Here is a 27650-nt window from a genome sequence, read left to right on the forward strand (position 1 = left end):
TTACTGAGCCAGGAATCCCACAACTTCTTTTGGGTTGAAAGGTAGATTATACCTTCAGTTGTATCTGTCAGGGAAGATGACCACTGATGCATGAATACAGCTATCATTGTAAGCTTGGGTGAAAAGTCAGAGGGTCTCACAGCTTGTTACCTCTACATCCCACTAAGGCAATGCCATACATTGCCCATGAGATGTAGCCGATAAGAATGAAGAGTAAACAAGTGTTGTACAATGTTCTGGAATGAATGCATTCCTGAGTCCAGGTGCAGTTACTCCTATGCAGCTGAGGTCTTCTGGCCTGTCACAGACATCACAGGGCACTCCAGCAATGCCTGTGGTTTCTCCTATAGTGTACACTAAAGAGATTGATCTGTTCTAGCCTAGTGAGTCTCATGGGAAGTCCTTCTCAACCGACTAAGAAGGAAGTCTTTGTGTTGTAGTGAAGAGTTGGTGGCTGAAGGCATTGCATGGGTGTGGCTGTGTGCTTGTGGCTCTAAGAAGGGTTAGAGTGATGCCCATTGGGCAGCACACTCACACAGCATGCTCAGTCGTGTGGCTCTTCCTTCTGTGTTTCCATATCCATGCGTATTTAGGCTTTATCTGGGATTTCTGTGATGTCCATTCAATGCCTAACTCCTTGTACATGACATGCAGTGATGCTCCTGAAGCACCAGTCTCACTATGATGACTGTACCTGGAACAAGCAGTCAGATCAAAGGCACAAATACTCAGTAGTCGTTAGTTTGCTTGAGTTTTCTTCCAAGAAGCTGACATGATTCCCTATTATAACTGCATTCTCAGTTTTATCTTTCTTAAAGGGAATGTGTCATAAGGCGACTGTACTCCCTCAGGACACGCAGAGACCCTCAGTCTCCAAGGCAACAATACAAAAACAACTGAAATTAAGACAAAAGGTCCTGTAGGAATTTTATAATTTTGTCCAAATATGCATAGTAGCTAAAAATTATTTTGTTTAATATGTAAATCTATAGATAATACTATACTTATACATAAATATATACACAAATGAATGTTTATTTATATGTTTCATATATGTGTGTATATAAATATATACAAAATTTTAAGTGTAAATTTTAATTTACAGAATTTTAAATGCATTTAACGTCGCCTTGCACTCTAATTCAAGTCTGAAGCTGAGGCTTAGTTTATGTGATTCATTGAGGCTTCCCACGGTATAGACAGGAACGTGTGAACCACCCTCTCATACTTTCTCAATTCCTTGATGTAATAATTCTTGAATATCTCATGATTGAGGGTAGAATTCAAACAAAGTACCAGACTTTCTAGTCTGATCTGAGTGGCTAGCATCCCAGGAATGGTCACGTTACACATTGGACTTGAAGAGAGTAAGAATGTGGGAAAGATATCAGTAAAGGTGAGGGAATTGACAGCTTTGAAAGTCATGAAGTGCACTTTGTCATTTGAATATGGTCTTTCCCAAGACACTTGCTCTTTTCAGCCAGTGCCACTGCCTAATGTCCAAGCTTTTGCTCGCAGTAGCTACACTTTAATGTCTGCCTCACCTATTTTTCCAGTTGTGGCAAAATATTGTAAATAAAGCATCCTAAAGAAGGAATGACTTTGTTTTTCAATGAAATTTAAGCTTATAGACCATAAACAGGGTAAAGCTATACCCAGAGACAGATATTTGTGACAGAGTCACACTACAACCCAGTCCAAAGCAAACAAACAAAAAACCAGAAGAATGAATGCCTGTTTTCAGCTAGCTTTCTTCTTTTTATATAGTCTTGATTCTTACTTAAGTAATAATGTCACACAGTTTATTTGGCTTACCACCTCAGCTAAACTAAATGCTATAATCTAATACTTTCATGTCCAGTATCTGAATATCATCTATTTGACAGCTGAGACTAACCACAACAATGTCAGTGATATATTGTCTTCGGTTTGTATATAACCTGGATAGAGGCAGTCTGTCTGATGAGGGACACTGTTTTTTTTCCCCTGCACTCACAGAATACTGTAGATAATAATCTAGCAGTGTAGTCCCAGTGATACTGGAGGAACAGAGCCCCTTCCTGTCATCCTTCAGGACTTATAGGAGCCCGCATATGATCTTCTGTTCGATGCTAACTCTTGCTTCATGTGGTACCAACATAGTAGAGTTGTTAGATTGACAAAATGCTGTTTACACAGACAGAAGTACTATATCTGCAATGTCCTGTTAAGCAAAGGCCTAGTGTTAATGTGTGCTCATTTCCAACCTATGCTCCTCAACGTGGACTGCCATTTGGGATGACTGAGGTATTCAACATATCTGAGCCTCTAATCTATCAAGTGAGGAGAGACCTGCTCTCTGGCCCCAGCATTGGCTCTTTTTAAATGAGTATTTGGTTCAGGCTCCTAGATGCAGAGGGTAGCTTAAGGAATTCCAATAAAGAACTGTTCATATTCCATGAGCAATGGGGTTCACCTCCTCTGGAATCCATCTTGCCATAGGCTGCATCTGTCCTCTGTGTTGGCCATATTTGTGGTCTTTTCCTGTGATCATCTGGCCTACTTCCCTTTGATGAGAAATGAATTTATAACTTGAGGAGTGTGGTTTAGTTTCCAGTGTCTTCCCTCTTCACTAGGTTCAAGGCCTTTGTCTTCACAAGTGTGTCTGATTTTCCTGCATTACATCATTGTACAACTAGGCGTAGCTCCCCTTTATAGGCAGTCTCTCTGGTGTTAATGCATTGTGTCTCCTCACAATAAACTTGAGAGCTCTTATTTCTGAGCAAAGTGTCCCTAGCATCATCCATCTCCTTTCTCTAGTCCCTAGCTCTGGGTAAAAGTTGTCTCTAGACCCTGTCCTTAGATATTTTTTCTACCTGGTAACAATGAAACATTGCTCAAAGGAGTCACCATGTTGAGTTTCCATGTGCCTGGTCTTTTTTTCCATAATTTTTCTCTCCCTTAATAATCTCATCAGAGTCAGGAGACTACCAAAAGAGAAGAGGACAGAACAGAAAACAACTTGGAGAGTACATGCCCAGAAAGACGGTTGAATCTTAATAGGTCACTTGACTCATTCAATTTCCTGGTAGACAGAAGAGAAAGGCTGTTGTGGAACTCCTGGGGAATTTGAATATGAGAAACAAGATAGAGGAATTAAGTCTAAAATCAGAAATCTTATAAACAGTGTCATAGAAAACACAATAAGAGAACAACCAAATAAACAAAAATGTTAAACAAGCCTGAGAAATGATTTCCCAAACTATGGAGAGTAACAAAGATAAGTCACAGATCTGTGATCTTCTATTTGACCCTTTTGAAACACCTGAGCATTTGACACCAATTAGTTCAATGTCTGCTCCTAACTTGACCCTGTGGAGCCTTCCATGTACACACTTTTTGTATGTGACTTCATCTTGCATAGAAAGGCAGAACCCTCTAAGATTTGTCTACCTTTGAGCCTTATCTAGGAAAGTCACATGTCCTTGCAAAAAGAAATTCATATTTTGAATTGTAACATTTAAAAGGCTTTCGAATATATTTTACAAATCAGAAATGCCATAATGATCAGATTACTGTATTTTCATAAATTCTCAGAACACAGATAGATCACCCATTTTGCAATGTACTTCCATAAAATAAAAATGCGTGACGAAATATTGTGCTTTACAGGAGCATGATATAGCTGTCTCCTGAGAGGCTCTGCCAGAGCCTGAAAATACAGATATTGATGCATGCAGCCAACCAACAGACTGAGCACAGAGACCCCAGTGGAGGAGTTAGGGGACAGACTAAAGGAGCTAAAGTGGTTTGCAACTCTATAGGCAGAACAACAATATTAGCCAAGCAGACCCCCAAACCTCCGAGGGACTAAACCACCAACCAAAGAGTACACACGGAGGGACCCATGTCTCCAGCTGCACATGTAGCAAAGGATTGCCTTATCTGGCATCAATGTGAGAGGAGGCCCTTAGTCCTATGGAGGCTTGATGCCCCAGCATAGGGGAATGCTAGGCTGCTGAGGCAGGAGTGTGTGGGTGAATTGGGGAGCACCCTCATAGAAGCATGGGTTAGGGGTAAATAAATAGAATAACCAATAAAGTAAATAAAATTTTAAATTGATTTTATTCCTTTTTATTCACAGTTATGAAACGTGTCATGCTCTAACTTTAAGCAATAATCTAGAGGAACATGAATGTTCACCTGAAATGGTTGTGTAAAGTAAGCTACAAGGTGCACAGAGGCTCAGCATGTGGAAACACTTGCTGTACACACATTAGTGATTTGTTTTGGAATCCTAGGCACTTCAAAATACCAGGAGTTGCCATGTGCATCCATACTCCAGCATAGGCAGTTGCAGAGAAAGGAGAATGTGGGCCCAGTTGCCTCCAAACCTTGATCCAGCTTCAGTGAGGAGACCTTGAATGAAGGCTAAGAGCAAGAGAAGCAAAAGAGCAAGAGTTGTTTTAATTTACTTTTTTAATTCTTTGAGAATTGAATATGATTACTTTTTTCCCATTACTTTATTTATTCATTTCACATCCTGATCACAGAAACCCTGCTACCAGTCATCCCTTCATACAGCTCCTCTCTGTAAATCCCCCTTCTGCTCGAGAAAGGGGAGCCTCCCCCACCCCTTGCAGTACCAACCCACCCTGGCACATCAAGTCACTGCAGTACTAGGCAGGCATATCCTCTCCCACTGAGGCCAAACAACACAGGCCAGTTAGGAGAACAGGATCCACATCAGGCAACAGTCAGGGACATCCCTCAATCCAATTCTTCAGTACTCACATGAAGACTAAGTTGCACATATGCTGTATATGTGCAGGGTCCTAATTCCAGCCTGAGCTTGCTCTTTGGTTGGTGGATCAGTCTTGGGGAGCCCCCAAGGGTCCAGGTTAGTTTCTCTGTTGGTTGACTTGTTGAGTCTGCATCCCCTCTGGGTCTCTCAAATCTTTCCCCAACTTTCCAAGATCTTTCCCACAAGACTTCCTGAGCTCTATCTAATATCTAGCAATGGGTCTCTGCTCAGTCAGTTGCTGTGTAGAGCCTCTCAGAGGACAGTTATGCTAGAGTCCTGTCTACAAGTATTTCAAAGAATCATTAATAGTGTCAGGGATTGGTGTTTGCCTATGAGGAGGGTCTCAAGTTGATCCAGTTATTGGTTGGATATTCCTTCAGTCTCTGCTCCATCTTTATCCTTGGATTTTTTGTTGGTAGGACAAATGTTGGGTTGAATATTTTGTGGATAGATTGGTGTCTTTTTCCCTTCACTGGGAGCCCAGCCTGGCTAAAGGAGGTGGCCACTTCAGTATCCCTATGCCCCACTGCCAGGAGTCTCAACAAGGCCCACCTTCTTAGCCTTCCTGGAGCCTCCCCCAAACCACTTCTCAGGTCTCTGACACCTCCTAGAGATGCACTGTTGTACCTAATTTTAAAAAATACATGCTTTATCCAGCTACGCTCTAGGAGTAGCAGATGCTCCCCTGGCACCTAGTCGGCTCCCACATTAACTAATGCTTGTAGAGATCCCGGCTATCCTCTGAGAACAGACACCTGTATTGCTGAAAGTGCTGCCCATTCCTCCTTGACTGTTGCCAGAAATGGCAAGCTCACCCAGCTCCCACAGCTAGCTTCAGTCTCTGTTCCCTGCCTGTTGCCTGCAATGGTCATCTCACCCAGCCCCGTGGAAGAAAACACAACAGACTTTTATTTTAAACCCTACCAGATAACTCAAAGGCTGGGCAAAGAATATCCTGCCCCATCCTCCAGCGGCTGTGGAGGCTACAATCAGTCAGTGTCCCGAGAGACCTACTGTCTGAAGCTTCCTATCCATCCCACCGCCTGGTGCAACTCCCAATCCTCTAACCCCCCTTCTCTTCCTGTCCAGCTTGGAAATCGCCTTATCCTTCTTCACCCAGCAATTAGCTTCTGCCATCTTTATTGACCCAATAAACAATTAGGCAACCTTCCCCTACAATGTACCACCTCCCTGTCCACTACCTATTTCTGCTCACTCTCTCAGCCCTCACTTCCTTGGCTCTGCCTACACTTAATCCTACACCCTGTTCCCCTCCCTATCCCCTCTACCACAATTCTCTCCCTTCATCCACCTCCAGTGATTATTTTACCTATGTTCTGAATGAAATTCAAAGATCTCCCTTTATGTCCTCCTTGTTATTTCGCTTCTTAGGGTCTGTGTATTTATTAGTACATGGCTATCCTGTAGTTTATGGCTAATATCCACTTATAACTGAGTACATACCATGCATGTCCTTTTGAGTCTGGTTTACCTCACTGAGCATGATAGTAGATCTATCCACGTGCATAAGAAATTCACGATGTCTTTGTTTTTAATGGCTGAGTAGTATTCCATTGGGTAGATATACCCCATTTTCTGTATCCATTTTCAGTTGAGAAACATCTAGGTTGTTTCCAGTTTCTGGTTATTTCAAATAAAGCTGCTATGAACATAGTTCAGCAAATGCCCTTGTGGGGTAGGGGAGCTCCTTTGCATATATGTCCAGGAGTTAGAGTATAGCTGGGTCTTGAGGTAGAACTAATCCCAGTCTTCTGAGAAATACCAAATTGATTTCCAGAATGGTTGCATAAGTTTGCACTCTCACTAGCAATGGAAGAATGTTTCCCTTGTTCCACATGCTCACCAGCATCTGCTACCAGTTGGAATTTTGATCTTAACCATTCTTATGGGTATAAGGTATAATCTCAGAGCTATTTTAATTTTCATTTCCCTGATGAATAAGGGACATTGAACATTTCTTTAAATGTTTCATGGCCACTAGAGGTTCCTCTGTTAAGTGTTCTCTGTTTACCTTTGTACCTCATTTTTAATTGGGTTATTTGGTTTATTCATATATAACTTCTTGAGTTCTTTAGATATTTTGGATATTAGCCCACTGTCAGATACAGAGTTCGTGAAAATCTTTTTCCATTCTGCATGCTGCTATTTTGTCCTACTGACAGTAGGACACTTCCTTTGCCTTTACAGAAGCTTTTCAGTTTCATAATTTCCCATTTATTAATTGTTGATCTTAGTGTGTGAGCTGTCAGTGTTCTGTTGAGTAAATTCTCTCCTGTGCCAATGCATTCAATACTATTCTCTTCTCTCTCTTATATTAGATTTGTTGTATATTATTTTATGTTGAGATCTTTGATCCACTTGAACTTGAGTTTTATGCAAGGAGATAGATATGAATCTACTTGCAATTTTCTACATGCAGTCCAGCACCTTTTCTTGAAGATGTTCTCTCTTTTCCACTGTATGGTCTTGGTTTCTTTGTCAAAAATTGTCAGTAGGTGTTATAGGTTTATTTCAGGGTCTTCCATTCCATTTAATTGATTTGTCTGTTTCTATACCAATACCATGAAGTTGTTGTTGTTTTGGTTTGGTTTGGTTTTGGTTTTTTTTTTTTTTTTTACTGATGTCTAGTACAGCTTGAAACCAGGGATGGTGATACCTTCAGAAGTTCTTTTATTGTACAGGTTGGTTTAGCTAACCTGGAGCTCTGTTGTCCCATATGAAGGTGAGAGGTGTTCTTTCAAGGTCTGTAAAGAGTTGTGTTGGAATTTTAATGGGAATTGCATTGAATCTGTAGATTGCTTTTGGTGAGATGGCTATTTCCACTCTGTTAACCCTACTGATCCATGAGCATGGGAGATCGTTCTGTCTTTTGATATCTTCAACTTCTTTCTTCAGAAACATGAAGTTCTTGTCATAAATGTCTTTTACTTGGTTGGTTAGAGCTACACCAAAATATTTTATATTATTTGTGGCTATTAAGAAGTGTTTTTCTTTAATTTCTTTCTTTTTTTTTTTTTTTTTTAAAGATTTATTTATTTATTATATGTAAGTACACTGTAGCTGTCTTCAGACACTCCAGAAGAGGGCATCAGATCTCATTACGGGTGGTTGTGAGCCACCATGTGGTTGCTGGGATTTGAACTTCGGACCTTCGGAAGAGCAGTCGGGTGCTCTTACCCACTGAGCCATCTCACCAGCCCTAATTTCTTTCTTAACTTGTTTTCTTTTATGTATACAAAGGAGGCTACTGAATTTTTTAGTTGCATCCTGCCACTTTGCTCAAGATGTTTATCAGCTATAGGAGTTCTCTGATAGAATTTTTGAAGTCATTTATATATACTATCATATCATCTACAATTAGCAATTTTTTGAATTCCTTTCCAATTTATATTCTCTTGATCTGTTTAAGTTGTGTTATTGCTCTAGCTGGGGCTTCAAGGACTATATTGAAGACATACTGAAAGAGTGAACAGCCTTGTCTTGTGCCTAATTTTAGTGGAATTGCTTTAAGTTTCTCTCCATTTGTTTTGATGTTAGCTGTGTCTTCTTCTATATTGCCTTTTATGTGTCTAGGTATGCCCCTTGTATCTCTGTATCTCTCCAACTCTTTTAACATGAAGGGGTATTTGTGCAACAATATTCATCTAAAGTAAACTTTTAGTTAAAGTCTATTTTCTTAGATATAAGAATGGCTACTTGTTTCTTGGGTCTGTTTGCTTGGAAAACTTTCTTCTAGCCCTTTATGCAGAGGTAATGGCTATCTTTGTTGCTGAGGTGAGTTGCTTGTATAAAGCAGAATGGTGAATACTGTTTAGGCATCCACTCTGGTAACCTGTGTCTTTTTAGTGAGGAATTTAGTCCACTGATGTTGTGAAACATTAATGACTGATGACTGTTAATTCCTATCATTATAATGTTGCTGGTAGCTGTGTGTGTGTGTGTGTGTGTGTGTGTGTGTGTGTGTGTGTGCTTCTTTTTTTGGTTTTGCTGGAGTGATGATTTATTTCTGTTGTTTATTGGGTATAGTTACCTCTTTGTATTGGAGTTTTCCTTCTAGTGCCCTCTGTAGGTTCAGATTAGTAAAAAGATATTGTTTAAATATGGTTTTGTTATACTATATCTTGTTTTATCCATGTATGGTGATTGATAGTTTAGCTGGGTATAGTGGTCTGGGATGAGATCTTTGGTCTTAGTGTCTGCCAGTCATTTTCCCAGGCCCTCTGTTGAGAAGTTAGGTGTGATTCTGATGGGTCTACCTCTTTATATGGTCCTTTTGTCTTGCAGTTTTCAATATTCTTTCTGTGTTCTGTATTTTTAGTGTTTTGATTATTGTGTGGCAGGAGGATTTTCTTTTCTGGTCCAATCTATTTGGCATTCTGCAAGTTCTTGGTACATTTATAATCATCTCTTTCTTTAGGTTTGGGAAGTATGTATAATCATACATACTGTTGAAGATATTTTGGGGGACTTTGAGCTGGGAATCTTTGCTTTTTTCTATTCCTATTATTCTTAGGTTTGGTTTTTTTCATAGTGTCCCAAATTTCTTGGATATTTCATGTCACAGTTGTTTTAGATTTAGTATTTTCTTTGACCAATGTATTAATTCCTTCTATCATATCTTCTAAGCCTGAGACCCTCTCTTCCAACTCTTGTATTCTGTTGGTGATACTTACATCTATAGTTCTTGTTTCAGGATTGCCTAAGTTGTGTTTTCTTTATTGTTTCTATTTCCATTTTCAGTTCTAAACCAGTTTTATTAATTTCATCTTTGATTACATTTTTCTGTATTTCTTTATATTTATTTCTTTCTCTTTAAAGGACTCTATGTGTTTGATTGTAATTTCCTGTATTTCTGCAAGGGATTTGTTTCCTCTTTAAATGCCTCTACCATCTTCATTAGATTGGATTTTTCTTGTGTTATAGGTATGTTAGGATATTTATAGCTTACTTAGTAGCATTGCTGGGTTTTAGTGGTGCCTTGTTTTGTTTTGTTTTGTTTAAAGATTTATTTATTATTTGTAAGTACACTGTAGCTGTCTTCAGACACACCAAAAGAGCGTATCAGATCTGATTATGGATGGTTGTGAGCCACCATGTGGTTGCTGGGATTTGAATTCAGGACCTTCAGAAGAGCAATCAGTGCTCTTAAACACTGAGCTATCTCTCCAGCCTGTTTTTTGTTTTTTGTTTTTGTTTTTTGTTGTTTGTTTTTCTTTTTTATTTCTTATGCTGACCTTTGGGCATCTTGTTATCCTTTGTTTGTCAGGCCTAATAGTCCCTGATGGCATTAGGCCTCTGGGGTAGCAGATAGAGCTTGTTGGCCCAGATGGCACTAGGCCTCCTGGGTCTCTGACAGAGCTGGTCATCTCTGATGACTTCAAGCCTCTGGATGTCTGAGTGGCAGCAGGCCTACAGGGATACAGTCAGAACTCATGGTTCCTGATGGCTACAAGCCTCTTGGTTTGCAGGTAGGAATGTGGAAAGGTAGATGGAGCACAGAGGGGATGGGGCAGACCTTATGGCTGATGACCTTGCTGGGGAACCCAGTGGTCAGGGAATTCAGGCATGAGGATTTCACCTGGTTGTCCCAGGTAGCTGCAGGCCTCCAGATATGCAGTCAGAGCTATAATCCAGGTAAGAAAGTACAAAAAAGGACAAAGTGGAACTTGCTGCTGCTGAGTTTGCTGGGTTCACTTTACATCATTCTATTCCTCCTTCTCCCCAGTCCAACTCATCCCATATTCTCCCTTCAAATATATTACCTCTTCTATTATAACTATTGTTACATAAAGATAAATCCATTTAATGTTGCTCTTGTGTATATATGTATGTTTAGTGCTGTTAGTTTGGAATTAGATCATCTATGAGGGGCCCACTCCTGGAGAAAACTGATTCTCTCTACACATTGATTACCTGTAGCTTTTGTTATACAGTGGCATATCAGTAGAGGAGGTCTTGATGCTGGTCCTGTTTAAGCAACTATACGATTGAGATTTCATGGCCTTACCATCTTTGTCATGTCTTTTGATTAGGTCATTTGTATACTTAGCACTTTCTTTTTATAGTTATTTGTATACTCTGGATATGAATGCTGTATCAGAGATGCAGCTGGCAAAGACTCTTTCTCTTCTATTTTCATCTTCAGGGTTGGTTTTTGTTGTTGTTATACAGCCCTTTTTGTTGTTTTATGAGTTATATTTGTCCATTTCAGCCTTAATTACTGAGTAAATGAAGTCCTATTCAGAAAGCCTTTGGATGATGCCTCTGTGTTTGTTTCATCTCTAGAAGCACTAGTTACTGTAGGAGCTCACTAGCTGTCAGTGAAGCATCTACTAGTCCCAGAGCCTAGCTGGATCAAGCTTGCATTTTTAAAATTAGGTACAACAGTGCATCTCTAGGAGGTGTCAGAGATCTGAGATGTGATTTGGGGAGGCTACAGGAAGTCTATGAAGGTGACCCTAGCTGAGACTCCTAGCAGTGGGGCATAGGGAGACTGAAGTGGCCACCTCCTGTAACTAGGTTGGACTCACAGTGAAGGGATAAAGACATCAATCTATCCACAAAATATTCAACCCAAGATTTGTCCTACCAACAAGAAATCCAAGGACAAAGATGGAACAGAGACTGAAGGAATATCCAACCAATAACTGAACCAACTTGAGACCCTCCCCATAGGCAAACACCAATCCCTGACACTATTAATGATACTTTGCAATATTTGTAGACAGGACTCTAGCATAACTGTCCTCTGAGAGGCTCTACCCAGCAGCTGACTGAAGCAGAGACCCATAGCCGTATATTAGACAGAGCTCAGGAATCTTGTTGAAACAATCTTGGAAAGTTGGGGAAAGAATTGAGAGACCCAGAGGGGATACAGACTCAACAAGGAAACCAACAGAGTCAACTAACCTCGACCCTTGGGGACACCCCAAGACTGAACCACCAACCAAAGAGCAAGCTCAGGCTGAACTTAGGACCCTGAACATATATAGCATATGTGAAATTTAGTCTTCATATGTGTACCCCGAGAATTGGATTGAGCTAGTGGAGCATAAGGAGACTGCAGTGGCCACCTCCTGTAGCCAGGTTGGACTCCCAGTGAAAGCTAACTGTCATGGTCACTGCCAAGCAGAAGCTCTGACAAGGTAGCAACAGGTACATGTTCCTGCTCAGAAGGGTTGTCGTTCTTGTTCTGGTTTGGGGATGGGAGTGAAAAGGAATGTTCTCCATGAGCAGGGGGCAGATTACAGCTGTGGGCCTGACATATCTTTGTATTTGTGTCAGCTACTATATTGTCCTTCAAGCATTGGCAGAATTTCAGTAACAAAAAGGAACTGTTCAAACACAGACGTGGATGCTCACAGTCAGCTATTGGATGGAACACAGGGCCCCCAATGGAGCAGCTACAGAAAGTACCCAAGGAGCTAAAGGGGTCTGTAACACTATAGGTAGAACAATAATATGAACTAACCAGTACCCCCCAGAGCTCGTGTCTCTAGCTGCATATGTATCAGAAGATGGCTTAGTTGGCCATCATTGGGAAGAGAGGCCCCTTGGTCTTGCAAACTTTATATGCCTCAGTACAGGGGAACGCCAGGGCCAAGAAGTGGTAATGGGTGGGTAGGGGAGTGGGGAATAGGTTACAGGGGACTTATGGGATAGCATTTGAAACCCAAATGAAGAAAATACCTTTAAAGAGAGAGACGAATAGACGAAACTCTAATAGGACACTGACTGTCCTTAATGATGCAGAAGAAATGTTGATTCAGTTTCTACCTCATTCTGCTATGACAAATGCAGACATTTTTATCTGCCTTTCTAATTCCTTGTGGTCATGAACAGAATTAAAATGTTTTTATTACTTATATTCAAAAAAAATGTTACTGTTGGACAGAGCCATACCTAGGGTGATGTGATTCGCATTCTTCCTAGAGACAGGGCTAGGCTTTCCTCGCTGACCAGGATGTTGGCTACTGACTACTCAGAGCTGAGGTCCAACACATCATATGCCCATGGATAGAGAGGCATCTTTCCCTAGGTTTCAGCCTCTTCTTGATGGCAGCCTGCTCCTGAAGCCTGAATAGTGTAGAGGTACAAGGACCTTGACCTGGGGATTCAAGGATGGATTCCAGTGAAGGGTACTCTAGTTCCAGCCTGAGGACCAATATACAATATATAACAGTACCTCATTCCAAGTCTATCTGCTCAGTCCTGTTTCCTTCCCTCACTGCAGGAGTTATTCCTGAGAGTTCTCTCTCACCAACCTCTGCACACAGAGGTTCAATGCAAGCTGCACTGAACAAAACAGAATCTTCAGGCAGAGCAAAAAGCAGGGCAGCCCCAGAGGCCTGAAAATTGGAAAACATTTTTGGAGGATACCAGAAAACTTCATATTCCAGCATCCAAATTTCTGGGAAGGAGCAAATGACTGTCTCCACTTAAAATCATTGAAGTCAGTCTCTGTGAAGAGAGTATCTCAAGGAGTGATAGGAAAAAGGGGTGACAGTTTGTTCCCCACCCCTATTCCCACCCCCCGTTGAGGTTCTAGCCTACTTGGTTTCGGTGACCTGTGTCCCACTATAGTCTGAATATATGGAAAGTTCCTGAAGCAAAGATTTCATTCATTTTAAGCCACATATATTACATGCTGTTATGAGTATTGTGAGGAAAACACTTGTTACCCCAGTTCATGCTTCGAAGATGTGAACTTTGCATTTGTCCCTCAGACCTGCACTGTATCCTTCACCTACAATATAGTCCTATAGCAGTCCAAGTGGATCAAGGGCCTTCACATAAAACCAGATACACTGAAACTCATAGAAAAGAAAGTGGGGAAGTGCCTTGAGCACACAGGCACAGGGGGACATTTCCTGAACAGAACACCAACAATGTCTTATGCTCTAAGATCAAGAATTGACAAATGGGACCTCATAAAATTGCAAAGCTTCTGTAAGGTAACTGACACTGTCAATAACACAACCAACACAAATGGCAACCAACAGATTGGGAAAAGACCTTTACCATCCCTACATCCCATATATCCAATATATACAAAGAACTCTAGAACCTAGACTCCAGAGAACCAAATAACTCTATTTTAAAATGGGGTACAGAGCTAAACAAAGAATTCTCAATTGAGGAATACACAATATCTGAGAATCACCTAAAGAAATGTTTAACATCCTTAGTCATCTGGGAAATGCAAATCAAAACAACCCTGAGATTCTACCTCACACCAGTCAGAATGACTAAGATCAAAAACTCAAGTGACAGCAAATGCTGTTGAGGATGTGGAGAAAGAGGAACACTCTTCCATTACTGGTGGGATTGCTAGCTGATACAACCACTTTAGAAATCAATCTGGCTGTTAAACAGAAAATTGAAAATAGTTCTACCTGAAGATCCAGCTATACCACTCTTGGGTATATACCCAAAAGATGCCCCACCATACCACAAGGACACATGCTCCAGTATTCATAGCAGCCATATTTATAACAGCCAGAGCTGGAAAGAACCCAGATGTCCTTCAACAGAGGAATGGATACAGAAAATGTGGTACATTTACACAATGGAGTACTACTAAGCATTAAAAACAATGAATTCCTTAGGCAATGAAATTCTTAGGCAAATGGGTGGAACTAGAAAATATTATCCTGAGTAAGGTAACCAAATCACAAAAGAACACACATGGTATGCACTCACTGATAAGTGGGTATTAGCAAAGAAAATTGGAATACCCAAGATACAATTCACAGAGCACATGAAGCTCAAGAAGAAGGAAGACCAAATTGTGGATGCTTCAGTCCTTCTTAGAAGTGGAGGAAAAAATACCCACAGGAGGAAATACAGAGTCAAAGTGTGGAGCAAAGACTGAAGGAAAGGCCATCCAAAGTCTGCCCCACCTCGGGATCCACCCCATATACAGTCACCAAACCCAGACATTATTGTGGATGCCATAAAGTGCTTGCTGACAGGAGCCTAATATAGCTGTCTCCTGAGCAACTCTGCCAGAGCCTGACAAATATAGAGGTGGATGCTCTCAGCCAACTATTGGCCTGAGCACAGGGTCCCCAATGGAGGAGGTAGAGAAAGGACCAAAGGACCTGAAGGGGTTTGCAGCCCCACAGGATGAACAACAATATGAACCACCCAGTACCCCCCAGAGGTCCTAGGGACTAAACCACCAACCAAAGAGTACACATGGAGGAACCCATGGCTCCAGCTACATATGTAGCAGAGAATGGCCTTGTCAGACATCAATGGGAGAAGAGGCCCTTGGTCCTGTGAAGGCTCAATACCCCAGTGTTGGAGAATGCCAGGACAGCGGAGAGGGAGTCAGTGGGTTCATGAGCAGTGGGAGGGGGTGTGGGATAGGGGTTTTTCGGAGGGGAAACCAGGAAATGGGATAACATTTGAAATGTAAATAAAGAAAATATCTAACTTTAAAAAATGAAAAAAAAAAGTGGCAAGGGAAAAAGGCTAGATAGCATACAACGCAAGCCTATCAGAAACACACCTGACTTCTCAAAAGGGACTCCAAACACTATAAAGGTCTGGTCAGAAATCCTACAACCTTTATAAAGCCACAGGTCTCAACCTAGACTATACCTTCAAAACAGTCAATCAACATACATGGAAAGAACAAAACATTTCAAGACAAATCTATTTTGGACAATATCCATCCACTAATCCAGCCCCATACATACTAGAAGGACAATTCCAACCTATGAAGTATAACTACATCCAAGAAAACACAAAATGTTAAGTAATTCCATTCCATATCAACAAAAACAAGAAAATCACACACACACACAAACAAATAATAACACCATCAACATCAAAATAACAGGAAATAACAATGACTGGTCATTAATATCTCTCCCCATCAATGGACTCAATTCCCCAATAAAAAGACACTGGCTAACAGAATGGATGTGAAACCAGGAACCATCATTGTGGTGAATATAATGCACCTCAACCTCTGATCAGGTGCTACTCTAATCCCTAGTGATACAGGAATTTTAGCAAACCAGGCAAATTGCTTAAGGGACCTACCTCAGACCGCTCAAACAGAGTAATTCAACAGCCTCAGTCAACCAATCCATTTGTCAATGGAGGACTATCCAACAGCTGCAGAGGGCAACCCCAGGCAGCCCAGGACTGGGTCACTTTTTCAGCCTACACAATATATACACATGGCTCCTCCTCAATCAGGCTACCTTAACCATTAAAGATCTTGCTCCCAGCCCCCACCTCCCACTATCAACTCTTTGAGGTTCCAATAGCTTCTGGCGTTCTGACATCCCCCAAAAAGCAAAGGGAAGCTCTAATATCCAAAATAAGTTCAAGGCCACCTAGCACCTTCCCCTCTGAAGGGACTTTCAGAAACATAGCAGTCAAAATTACTAAATCTACAGGTGCCAAAACAAAATGAGCTGTTTTCAGAAAAATAACCATAACAAGATAACAGTTCCTAGAGAAATTTGTCCACCCTGCCCCACACTGAATTCTGAGAAAGACCACAAACCACCCTGACCTCGTCGATAGCTGTGACATTAATAGCTGACCCATAACTTCCAAATGTACTAGCACTTTGGTGATCAAATCATAACAACCCAGCATGGGGGCAAACAAAGTGAGTCACTAGGCCAAAGGTAGTCACTATGCAAACCAACCAATGCCTGAAAGGGTTACTTGCTACACCAATGAGAATAAGACAGCTACCCTGTTGCCCAAATTTGCCCCTTAAAAGAAATAAAAAGTGTGTTCTTTCTTTGTTCTGGGTCTCTCCTCTGGCCTGCCTGCTGAGAGGGGGGTGCCCAACATGTTGGATCAATAAAAAAATCCTCTTGTGGTTTGCAGCACTGGCAGTCTCTGTGGTCTCTGTGAGTGAGGGTCTTTTGACGAACTCCAACAAAGCAAAATGCAGAACCACAGTTAACGTCTCCCTCCAGGCCGCAGAGAGGTCGTTCACTAGACCCTGACAGACATTAGCTTGTCCAGTACATTACACACTAACTGCTGTATCTGCACCAATGTGACACTAATTGAGGCTCCTTGGTGCTTCCAGCCTCCCCTGCTTTCTTCTCACAATGGCACCCTAGGTGGAGGAACACTCGGTCATGCCAACAGGTGAAAAAGATGAATAACCGTAAATCTCCCCAACTGCCTCTGGTGCATCCTGGGAGTGGATTTTAAAGGAATCTACTTTCAGGCACAGTTTCCTTCTGTATACAACTTGTAGGAAGAGAGAAGGTATCCCCAAATATAATTAAAATAGCATCCTCTTCTTCATTCCATGTCTCTCTTACACCTAAACCTATTCTAAACCAGTCTCCATTGCAGGCATCAGAGATGACCAAACTAGGCTGCTTGAATCTGGAAACTACACAGGAACATCACTCCTCAAAGGTTCACAGAGAGCTCAATTTGTCCAAAGTCCACTGAAGTTCATGGTCTCTAATATACTATTGGGCTAAAACTGTATAGTGTATTATTAAGTGAAAAACTAGGCAGGGCCCTCACTCAAAACCTGCTTACCTGAGCTCAAATCCCTTCTACACTCCTGTGAGCCTTCTTTCTTCAAATTGACACAAGCTAGAGTCATTTGGGAAGAAGGAACCTCAACTGGGAAAATGACCTCCACCACCAGAATGGCCTGTGGGCAAGCCAGTGGGCAAGTCTGTGGTTCATTTTCTCAATTAGTGATTCACGAAGGAGGGCCCAGCTCCCTTTGGGCAGTGGTGCTGGGCTACTGGTCCTAGGTATTGGAAGAAAGCAGGCTCATCAAGTCATGAGAAGCAACAGGGAGACATAACTCTTCCTTGGCCTGTGCACCAGTTCCTGCCTCCAGGTCCTTGCCTTGAATTCCTTCCCTGACTTCTCTGGATGGTATGCTACAGCGTGTAGCATGAATTAATCCTTACCTCCCCGAGTTCATTTTGCTCATGGTATTCTATCACAGCAACAGAGACCCTAAGGTAACTCCCCATCTACAGGGTAAGTTAATGCAATTATACTTCCCTGAGTACCTATGGACTCCAGCTTTCTGAGCACTACTGGAAACCTTCCACAGTTCAGTTTCTTAACCCGATGATCATATTTCCCTGAGTCTATCTCTGCCTTGCTGAGATCTGGACAGGAATTGGTACATTAGCATCTATCCCTTCCAAACCACATTTCATCAGAACTCTGTAATCTTACCACAATTTCCACTATGACCCAAACTAAAAGAACTGCACTGGTTTTATTGTGAGGTTCTTGCCCTCACCCTCACAATAAATACAGGAAATCCATGTTTACTGCTAAAAGACTATCCCCAGTAACTCTAGGAGGCCAAGAGGTTCAATAATACAGAAACAGTGAAATGTGAAATGTACCTGGAGCAGTTGTATTTCACCACCATTAAGCCCTACATCTGCTGATTTGCACCCAAGAAGGAACCTGTTGCTTTAACTTCAACAAATACAGATGAGTAAATCAAAAACAAAGATGCCAATGATGTGGGCCAGCAAAGAATAACAAGAAGGGTTGGTGGGACTTTAATACCAATGTCTGGTTGTGACCATCCTGCTTGCTTCCATTTCTAGAACTACACACGTCCATCTGACTCCTTGTATTTGGTTCCTGAAGTTCTAACCTGTCAATTTGTTTCTTCTAAAGTTCAACAGTTCTACTCCAGAGAAAACTTCAACAAGGTTTTCAACAGTTGCTACATAAAGTGCCACTTCCTTTAGCCTACTACACAATACAATGTGGGTCTTCTATCACAACTGCTAGGTAGGACAGACACTGTGAGACACTGTTGTGTGACAGACTTTTCCTGAGAACACAGCACAGGTCTACTCTCTCACAAAGCTTTTGGTGACAGACCAAAGCTGTGAGCATACATTTTTTTTGCAACCTACTTTTAATAAGGTCCTGCCTCTCCTCTAGCCCTCCACCCAGCAGACATAGTAGAAAAAAAAAAGTTATCAGGATACAAGAGAAGCAGACCTGAACAGAAATAGATCTTTGGGGGCGAGCTTGATCTTCTTTGCAGCAGTTTGTTCCTGTAGCAAACACCAAATATGATTCATCAGCTGCATACCAGTCCTCTGGGCAAGCAGACACCAGGCAGTTGTAGTTCAATCCTGGAGAACCCTCCTGGCTTGCCACAGAGGCACCTGGAGGAGAGAGGTAGATGGGATCAGAGAATAGACCTAGGAACAACTGCACACCTGCTGAATGTTGGTGGCTGATGGCTTAGCCCTCCTCCATCCTACATAGTTGTTTTGTCATTGGCCAGCTCCACTAACCAAAACATCTGCACATATAAATAACTGGCTTTGATTTTCATGCCTGGAAGAATTGGGGGCTGGGGTTTATTTGATTTCTTTCTTTTTCTTTTTTCCTTTATCCTCTTGTTCAAAGTGAATTTTATTTATTTTTCATTTATTTATTTATTTTATTTATAGTCACTTTATATCCTGATGGCAGATAAGCTCGATCTCTTCCTATCCACATCTGACATTCACCTAGCTCTGTATTAGTTTGACATCTAGAAATCAGATCTTGGATCTTTGTAGAATGTGCCTCTAACTTTAACTCGCATAAGAATGTCACGGGAGAGTTGTCAAAATGCGTATTTCCAGAATCTTGTCCCTCTGCATTCTAACTTAATGTGCAGTTTATAGAAAGCTGCTTGAAAATTACGTTTTGGAAATCATGCTGCTGGGCAGAACTTTCTTCCATGAGTAAGTGCCCTATCGCTGGGCTATTCAAGTGTGGGCCATAGTCACAAATATCGTGTGGAAATAGCCATCTTACCAAAAGCAATCTACAATTCCCATTAAAATTCCAACACAACTCTACAGACCTTGAAAGAACACCTCTCACCTTCATATGGAACAACAGAACTCCAGGATAGCTAAATCCCTAATGTACAATAAAAGACTTCTGAAGGTATCACCATTCCTGATTTCAAGCTGTACTGGAGATCAGTAAAAATGAAAACGTCTATAGGCCTGCCTTTAATTTTGCTGAAAGGACCCTGATATTGTTGTCTCTTGTGAAGCTATGCCATGCCTGGCAAACACAAAAGTGGATGCACACAGTCAGCTATTGGGTGGAACACAAGGCTCCCAATGGAGGAGCTAGAGAAAGTACCCAAGGATCTGAAGGGGTCTGTATCCCTATAGGTGGAACAACAATAAGAGCTAATCAGTACCCCCAGAGCTCGTGTCTCTAGCTGCATATGTAGCAGAAGATGGCCTAGTCAGCCATCATTGGGAAGAGAGGCCCCTTGGTCTTGCAAACTTTATATGCCCCAGTACAGGGGAACGCCAGGGCAAAGAAGTAGGAGTGGGTGGGTAGGGGAGCAGGGGGTTGGGGAGGGTATAGAAGAATTTTGGAATAGCATTTGAAATGTAAATGAAGTAAATACCTAATAAAATTGGGGGAAAAAAGACAACTGAAGGAGATCAAGTGAATTCAAATTGGAAGAGAAGTCAAAGTATCGTTAGTCACAGAGGATATGACAGTATATGTAAGTGACTCTAAGAATTCTACCAGAGAATGCCTACAGATGATAAATGTCTTCAGCAAAGTGGCAAGATACAAAGTTAACTAAAAAAAAGTATCCCTCCTTTATACAAGCAATAAATTGGATGAGCAAGACATCTTAGAAATACACTGAACAATAGCCACAAATAATATAAAATACATTGATGTAACTCTAACTAAGCAATTGAAAGACATGTATGACAAGAACTTCAAGTCTCTGAAGGAAGAAATTGAAGACATCAGAAGATGGAAAGATCTCCCATGCTCATAGATTCATAGAATTAACATAATAAAATGGTCATCTTATCAAAAGCAATCTACAAATTCAATGGAATTCCCATAAATATTCTAACAAAATCTTTACAGACCTTGAAAAAACAATGAGCAACTTCATATGAAAAAACAAAAAAACCCAGGATACCTAAAACAATCCTGTATAATAAAATATCTTCCGGGGGTATCAACATCCCTGATTTCAAGCTGTACAACAGAGCAATAGAGATAAAAAAATGCCATGATATTTTGTATAGAAACTGACAGGTTGATCAAAAGAATCAAAGTCCCTGAAATAAACCCTCACAACTATTAACATTTAATTTTTGACAAAGAAGCCAAGACCATACAATGGAGAAAAGGAAAGCATATTCAACAAGTATTGCTGGTCTACCTGGATGTGTGTATGTAGAAGAATGCAAATAGATCCATGTTTATTGCTCTGAACAAAACTCAAGTCCAGGTGGCTCAAAGACCTCAACATCAAATCAGATAAGATAAATATAATAGAGGAAAGTGGAGAATAGCTTTGGGTACATTGATAGAGGAGACAATTTCCTGAACAGAATACCAATGGCCCAGGCACTACAAACAATATTTCATAAATGGGACCTCATGAAATTGAAAAGTTTCACAATAGGAAAAAAAATCTCACCAACTCTACATCTGAGAGTGGTAAAATATCTAAAATATGTATGGAACCTAGGAAGTTAGACACCAACTTAATAACCCAAATAAAGAATTAGAGTACAGATCTAAACAGAATTCTTGGGGGCTTTTTTTGTTTTTTTTGGTTTTGTTTTTGTTGGGTTTTTTTTTTTTTTTTTTTTTTTTTTTTTTTTTTTTTTTTGGTTTAAGACAGGGTTTCTCTGTGTAGACCTGGCTGTCCTAGGATTCAATTTGCAAACCAGGCTGGCCTCGAACTCAGAAACCCGCCTGGCTCTGCCTCCCAAGTGCTGGGATTAAAGGCATGCACCACCATGCCTGGCCACTTAAACAGAATTCTTAACAGAGGTATCTTGGATGGCCAAGAAATACTTAAAGAAATGATTGATGACCTTCATCATCAGGGAAATGCAAATCAAAACAACTCTGAGATTCCATCTTCTACCCATCAGAAAGGCTAAAATCCAAAACTCAAGAGACATCACATGCCAGCAATGATGTGCAGCAAGGGGAACACTCTTCCACTGCTAGTGGGAGTGCAAACAGCTACTCTGGAAATCAATTTGGCAGTTTCTCAGAATAGTTCTACCTAAATATCCAGCTGTATCACTCCTGGGCAAATACTGAAAAGATGCTCCACCATCCCGCAAGGACACTTGCTGAACTGTATCCATAGCTGCTTTTTACTTGTTACAGTTAGAAACTAGAAACAACCCAGATGCCCTTCAGCCAAAGAATGGAAAAAGAAAATGTGGTTTATTAACATAATGGAATAGTACTCAGTTATTAAAAACAAGGACATCTTAAAATTTGAAGGCAGATGGATGGAACTAGAAGATATCATGCTCTATAATGTCACCCAGACTGAAAAGGACATGCATGACATATACTCACTTATCAGTGGATACTAGCCATAAAGTACAGGATACCCATACTATAATCCACAGACTCTAAGAAGCCAACTAACAGGGTGGGCCCAAGAGAGGATGCTTCAATCTCACTCAGAAGGGGAAACAAAACTGTGATTGGAGGTGGATGGCTGGAGGGATCAGGGTGGGAATGAGGGCTGGGAGAGTGAACGGAAAACAGAGGAGGATGGGATAGCATGATGTGGGACAGGCATCTCTAGGAGGTGCCAGAGACCTGGGGTGGAGGAGGCTCCAGGAAGTTTATGAGGGTGACTCTAGCTGAGACTCCTAACATTGGGGCATATAGAGCCTGACATGGCCATTTCATAGCTAGGCAGGACTCCTAGTGGAGGGATAAGAACACCAACCTACCCATAAGTCCTTTCACCTTAAATTTGTCCTGTCTACAAAAAGTTCAGGTATTAAGATGTCACAGAGTCTGAGGGAATGGCCAACCAATGACTGGCCCAACTTAAGAACCATCCCATAGGCAAGAGCTAATCCCTAACACTCTTAATGATACTCTGCTATACTTGCAGGCAGGAACCTAACATAACTGTCCTCTGAGAAGCTCCACCCAAAGACTCACAGCCTAAGGAGGCTGATAATGGAGATTAAAGACCCACTAAGGATCTTGTGGAAGAGTTGGGGGAAGGATTGAGGTACCTGGAGGGGATATGGACTCTAAATAAAGACCATCAAAATCAACTAACCTGGACCCTTGGGGGCTTCCAGAGACTGAACCACCAACCAAAGAGCATACAAGTACTGGGTCTAGCCTCCCTGCACAGATGTACATCTTGGTCTTCATACAGATGCACCAACAACAGGAGTGGTGGCTTACCATGACTCTGCTCCCTACCTGTGGATCCTGCTCTCCTAACTGGACTGTCCTGTCTGACCTCAGTGGAAGAATATATACTTAGTCCTGCAGTGACTTGAGGTGCCAGGATGGTTTGGTTTCTGTTGAGGGAACTCCCCCTTCTGAGAGGACAAGGGGAGTGGGGAGTGGTATAAGGGGCCATGTGAGCCAGGGAGAGAGAACTAGGAGGAGCTGAGGCTAAGATTGGGATGTAAAGTGAATGAATAAATTAGTGAAAAAAAAATAAAGGAAAGAAAATGCTCTATGGGTGGATCTTATGAAATCATTTTCTCAATTGAGATTTCCACCTTTCAGATAACTCTAGATTGTGTTACAAGTTGACAAAATGAGCCAACACACCTCGGCATGTTTAAATTAAGTTTGAAATGACAGAAAAACCTGGGAAACACAGTATCAGTAGGATTAGGGGTCTAAGGAGGCTGATAATGCAGATTCAAGAGTAAAGCAAGGATCTAGGTCCTACCAGAGGCTTCGTAGGTGACAAAGCCATTGTCCCTGGATTCAGAGTCATGGAAGAAGCTTTGTACTAAGGTTGTTCTGGTCATTGCTAGCAACAAAGGCCCTCTGATTCCAGCTACCAAAGCCCCCACACACACACACACACACACACACATTCATACCTAGGGCCTGGAGCCTATGAACAGAGGAGAAATAAAGGGTTGTATCAAAAGACATGAAACTCTGCAGTGACTGACAGCACTTCACTACACTGCCCATCTGTCATAGTTGAGAATATCCACTTTCCTATGTTCAAGGTCTCCTTCCTGTCTTTTCCAACTCTCCATGCCTCCAGTAACTCTTACCTAGAGAAACCCCTGGCAAGGTAGAGTTGTGGTTTCTAGCTGAATGGCACCACAGATCTTTGAGACTTTGCTACCTTAAGTGGAAAGAAGTCCTGGACAATCTACTTTCTCCTTCTATCAAGTCTCTTTACCCCTGTACTGGGTGTTATTGAGTCTTGCATGGCAAGGTTTCTCCACTCTCACCTTTCAGCCTTACTTCCCCACTCTGACTCTTGATGCTATTTATATAGTCTTTAACATGATTAGTACCACCAACCTCATGGTACTTCATGACTTATATATTTGCCTTCCACTCTCATGACCTTAGTCTTGGCTATTTTAATGTCAACTTGACACAAGCTAAAGTCATCTGAAAGGAGGGCGCCTCAGTGGAGAAATTGCCTCTACAAGACCAGGCTGGAGGCAAGCTTACAGGTCATTTTCTTAATTAGTGATTGATGTAAGAGGGCTCAGCCTATTGTGTGTGGGGCCATCCATAGGCTCATGGTCCTGTATTCTATAAGAAAGTGGGCTGTGTTGGGGGCTGGTGAGATGGCTCAGTGGGTTAGAGCACCCGACTGCTCTTCCGAAGGTCCAGAGTTCAAATCCCAGCAACCACATGGTGGCTCACAACCATCCGTAACAAGATCTGACTCCCTCTTATGGAGTGTCTGAAGACAGCTACAGTGTACTTACATATATTAATAAAATAAATCTTAAAAAAAAAAAAAAAAAGAAAGTGGGCTGTGTAAGCCATTAAGGAGCAGTAAGCAGGAGTCCTCTATGGCCTCTGCATCAGTGTTGCCCCCAGGTTCCATCACTGTTTGAGTTCCTGAATTGGCTTCTCTCAACGGTCTGTGATTAAGGCTATGTAAGCCAAATAAACCCTGTCCTTCCCAAGTTTTGTACGGTGTTTCATCACAGCAATGGTGACCCTAAGTGAGAAACCCTCCATGGGGACTTTCCATGTTCTGATCGTTTCCTTGGATGCCAGAGTGCTTCCCACCTTGGGATTTGTACCTCAGACTGCTGTTCTACCTTGTTAACATTGTCCTTCCAAACCCCAAACCCTCACCATCAGCCCCCCACCCTGCATCCATCCTTCTTTTCTCAATATCTCCTGACAACTAACTCTACAAGGTTTTGATACAGCAATTCTTTATCCTGGTAAACTGGAGGTTCAGAACGTCTGCCTCTGTTTCTGTTTCTCTGTGCACTCCCCCTAACCCATTTCAATGCTTTTCAAGTTCCTGAAGAGTCTGGGTGTGGTGTACTTACTGGAGTATAATGGAGGCTTTTAATTAGTAGTAGCGCCTCCTCTTTTTCCTCTTCTTTCTTTTTATGGGTGTATAATAATCTTCATCATAGGAAGATGTTGGTGGGGCTAAAAATAATACATCGACCGCTGGAAATAGAGTAGAAATAGGTTCAAAATATAAATGAATTATGGCACAAAGCTCTGGGACCCTGTTGGGTATTTCTTGTAAGGATCAAGTTGACCTTACTAGGTGAGTGACTTCAAACACATACCCTACCTTTCTTATATCAACAGTGTCTGGGAAAAAATTCTATTGGTTGTTATTTTGTTGGTTGCAACTTTTGGACGTTCCCTATGGGTCTCCTCTTACATCAGAAACAATGCTTTTCTTGCTGACTCTGCTGTGACCAGCAACCCTGTCCCCACTCTGTTCAGTTCCCCTGCTTTTCCCAGTGGGGCAAATACAACGCTTCCCCACTGTCCCACAGGGAAGGCATGAACCAGATGATCTGGTAAGATTCAACTATGTCTTACTGGGCATGTCCCTAAACAATGTCCCATTATATATACTTCCCATTTGGTTTTTGGCTGTCCTATGAAATTTTTATGGGATTCAAGTGAGGCCAAATTTCAAGGGAAGAATACAACTGAATAAACTTAGGCACAAAATGGGAGGGAATGCAGAGAACCACATATTAGATGGTTAGGTCACATCAGGTGGCCAGTACAACCCAGTTAGCAGAATCAGTAACAAGGTAGAAAGGTTTTATGGAATACTAGGCACAAAGTACAGAGTCACCATTTTACCCAGGAAATAGGGAAGAGGCTGGGAAAGGCTGTGAATAAGAGACAGAATCAGGGTCAGACAATGTAGCCTATGAGTTGGGCTGCTGCACCTCTGTGGACACATTGATCACAAAGAGGAGTCCTTGAGTTTACACAAGGCAGAATCAATGCATCCAAAGTAGAATACAGGACAGTCAGACAGAGAGACAAACATACATACATAAATATATACATACATACATACATACATACATACATACAATACATACTTACTTACTTACTTACTTCTCAATAAAGGAAAACCTGACCCCACTGCAGGGGTTTCACAAAAGACTTTGGGGAATATACTCTCCATTGATTCATACTCTAGACAAGAGAAGACAGGTGAGAAATGTACTAAGCATGAAGTACACAAAAGTCCCAGAGAGCTCAGAGGAAAGCTGTGACACACAGGAAGACAAACTAAGGATTTCTGATGAAACAAGGCAGGAAAATGAGGTCCAGACACAGGTAGGAGGATAAAGCCAGAAAGGACACTGGAAAGAAAACACAAGTGGCCACGCCTTTTAAATCCTGGGAATATATGTGCACCCTCTGAACTAGGGATGTCTGAAAAGGAGGTCATAGCTTGACCAGAGTTCAAGTACTAGGCCAGAGTTTCCAATGCAGGTGTCAACATGTTCTTTGACACATTCACCCTACAGGTCAGTTTAGTGTGAAGAGCACAGGCTGGTAATGAGCTCACATATATCCTTCCCTCTATGCTTTTTCCCCTTCTGACACCTTCCCCATAAGACAGTATAGACTGAGAATGCAGTTACCTACCAGGAGAAACAGTGTTTGATGCTTTTCTTAGTTCCCAGTACTGTACTTCCATGGCTTCTGCAAGAAAATAGAGTGGCTCATTCACCTCTGCCTGCAGAAGATATAGCCACATTGGTTCACACCAGATTAGCTTCAACTTTCCACTGGCTCCTTGATTTCTCATGTTACAGAGGGTGCTACTGTGAGGCCAGACCACTCACTCTGCCATCTACCCATACATAGAGTGCCCTTTATAGAGAGACTTAACAGGCAAGAGAGGACCATAGAGGTGCTGTGATAAATCCTGCAGGACCAGCTGGAAGAGGATTTCCTTCTTCGGCATTATTGGGCCCCCACTTCATGACCTTTGTATTCAGGTTCATATCAGTGACTATAGAGTTGTACTCCACTGATAGTTCTATCATAAATCAACAATCAGAAGTGAACGCCAGATATCAAACAAGCATTGCACAAGGAGATCTCCTAATTACAATCAAAGGCTTGGAGCTTTGGTATCATTAGAGGCAGGGAGAATACTTTTATTTTTAAATTTATTTCAGCTGTATTGCCTGCATATGAGTGCCTGTGTACCATATGCATGCAGTGCAAATCAAGACCAGAGGAGGTCTTCAGATACGCTGGAACTGGCTTTATGGATGGATGTAAGAAGCAACGTGGGGTGCTGAGATTAGAATCTCAGTCCTCTGGTAGAGCAGTCAGTGCTCTTGCTTAAAAAGCTATTCCCCCAACTCCCCTGCCTCATCTTTAATTGCCAGTGGGGCTTGCTGTGCTTTGCTTCTATATGTTACCATTACAGCTGGAAGGAGAATCAAACCAACCTACATCTCACTGATGCCTTTCCCACTGCCTCAGCCTGGCAAGCAGAATGTACAACCCAACTGCTTCATGAGCCCCTTTCTGTTGATCTCCTCAGGGCATTCTG

The 27650-nt window shown here is 41.7% G+C and overlaps 1 long non-coding RNA gene across 1 annotated transcript; it reads right to left on the reverse strand.

Annotated features, from left to right (window-relative positions):
- Window positions 1-4087: 4087 nt before the first annotated feature.
- 4930525D18Rik (RIKEN cDNA 4930525D18 gene) lies at window positions 4088-27604 on the reverse strand. Its single transcript, NR_040738.1, has 6 exons — window positions 27551-27604; window positions 26729-26785; window positions 25138-25264; window positions 18800-18969; window positions 12707-12911; window positions 4088-4410 (listed from the first exon to the last, which is right to left on the reverse strand). It is a non-coding gene; the product is annotated as an RIKEN cDNA 4930525D18 gene (long non-coding RNA).
- Window positions 27605-27650: the final 46 nt, after the last annotated feature.

The sequence above is a fragment of the Mus musculus genome, chromosome 9, assembly GCF_000001635.26.
Source record: "Mus musculus strain C57BL/6J chromosome 9, GRCm38.p6 C57BL/6J".
Taxonomy (NCBI): Eukaryota; Metazoa; Chordata; class Mammalia; order Rodentia; family Muridae; genus Mus; species Mus musculus.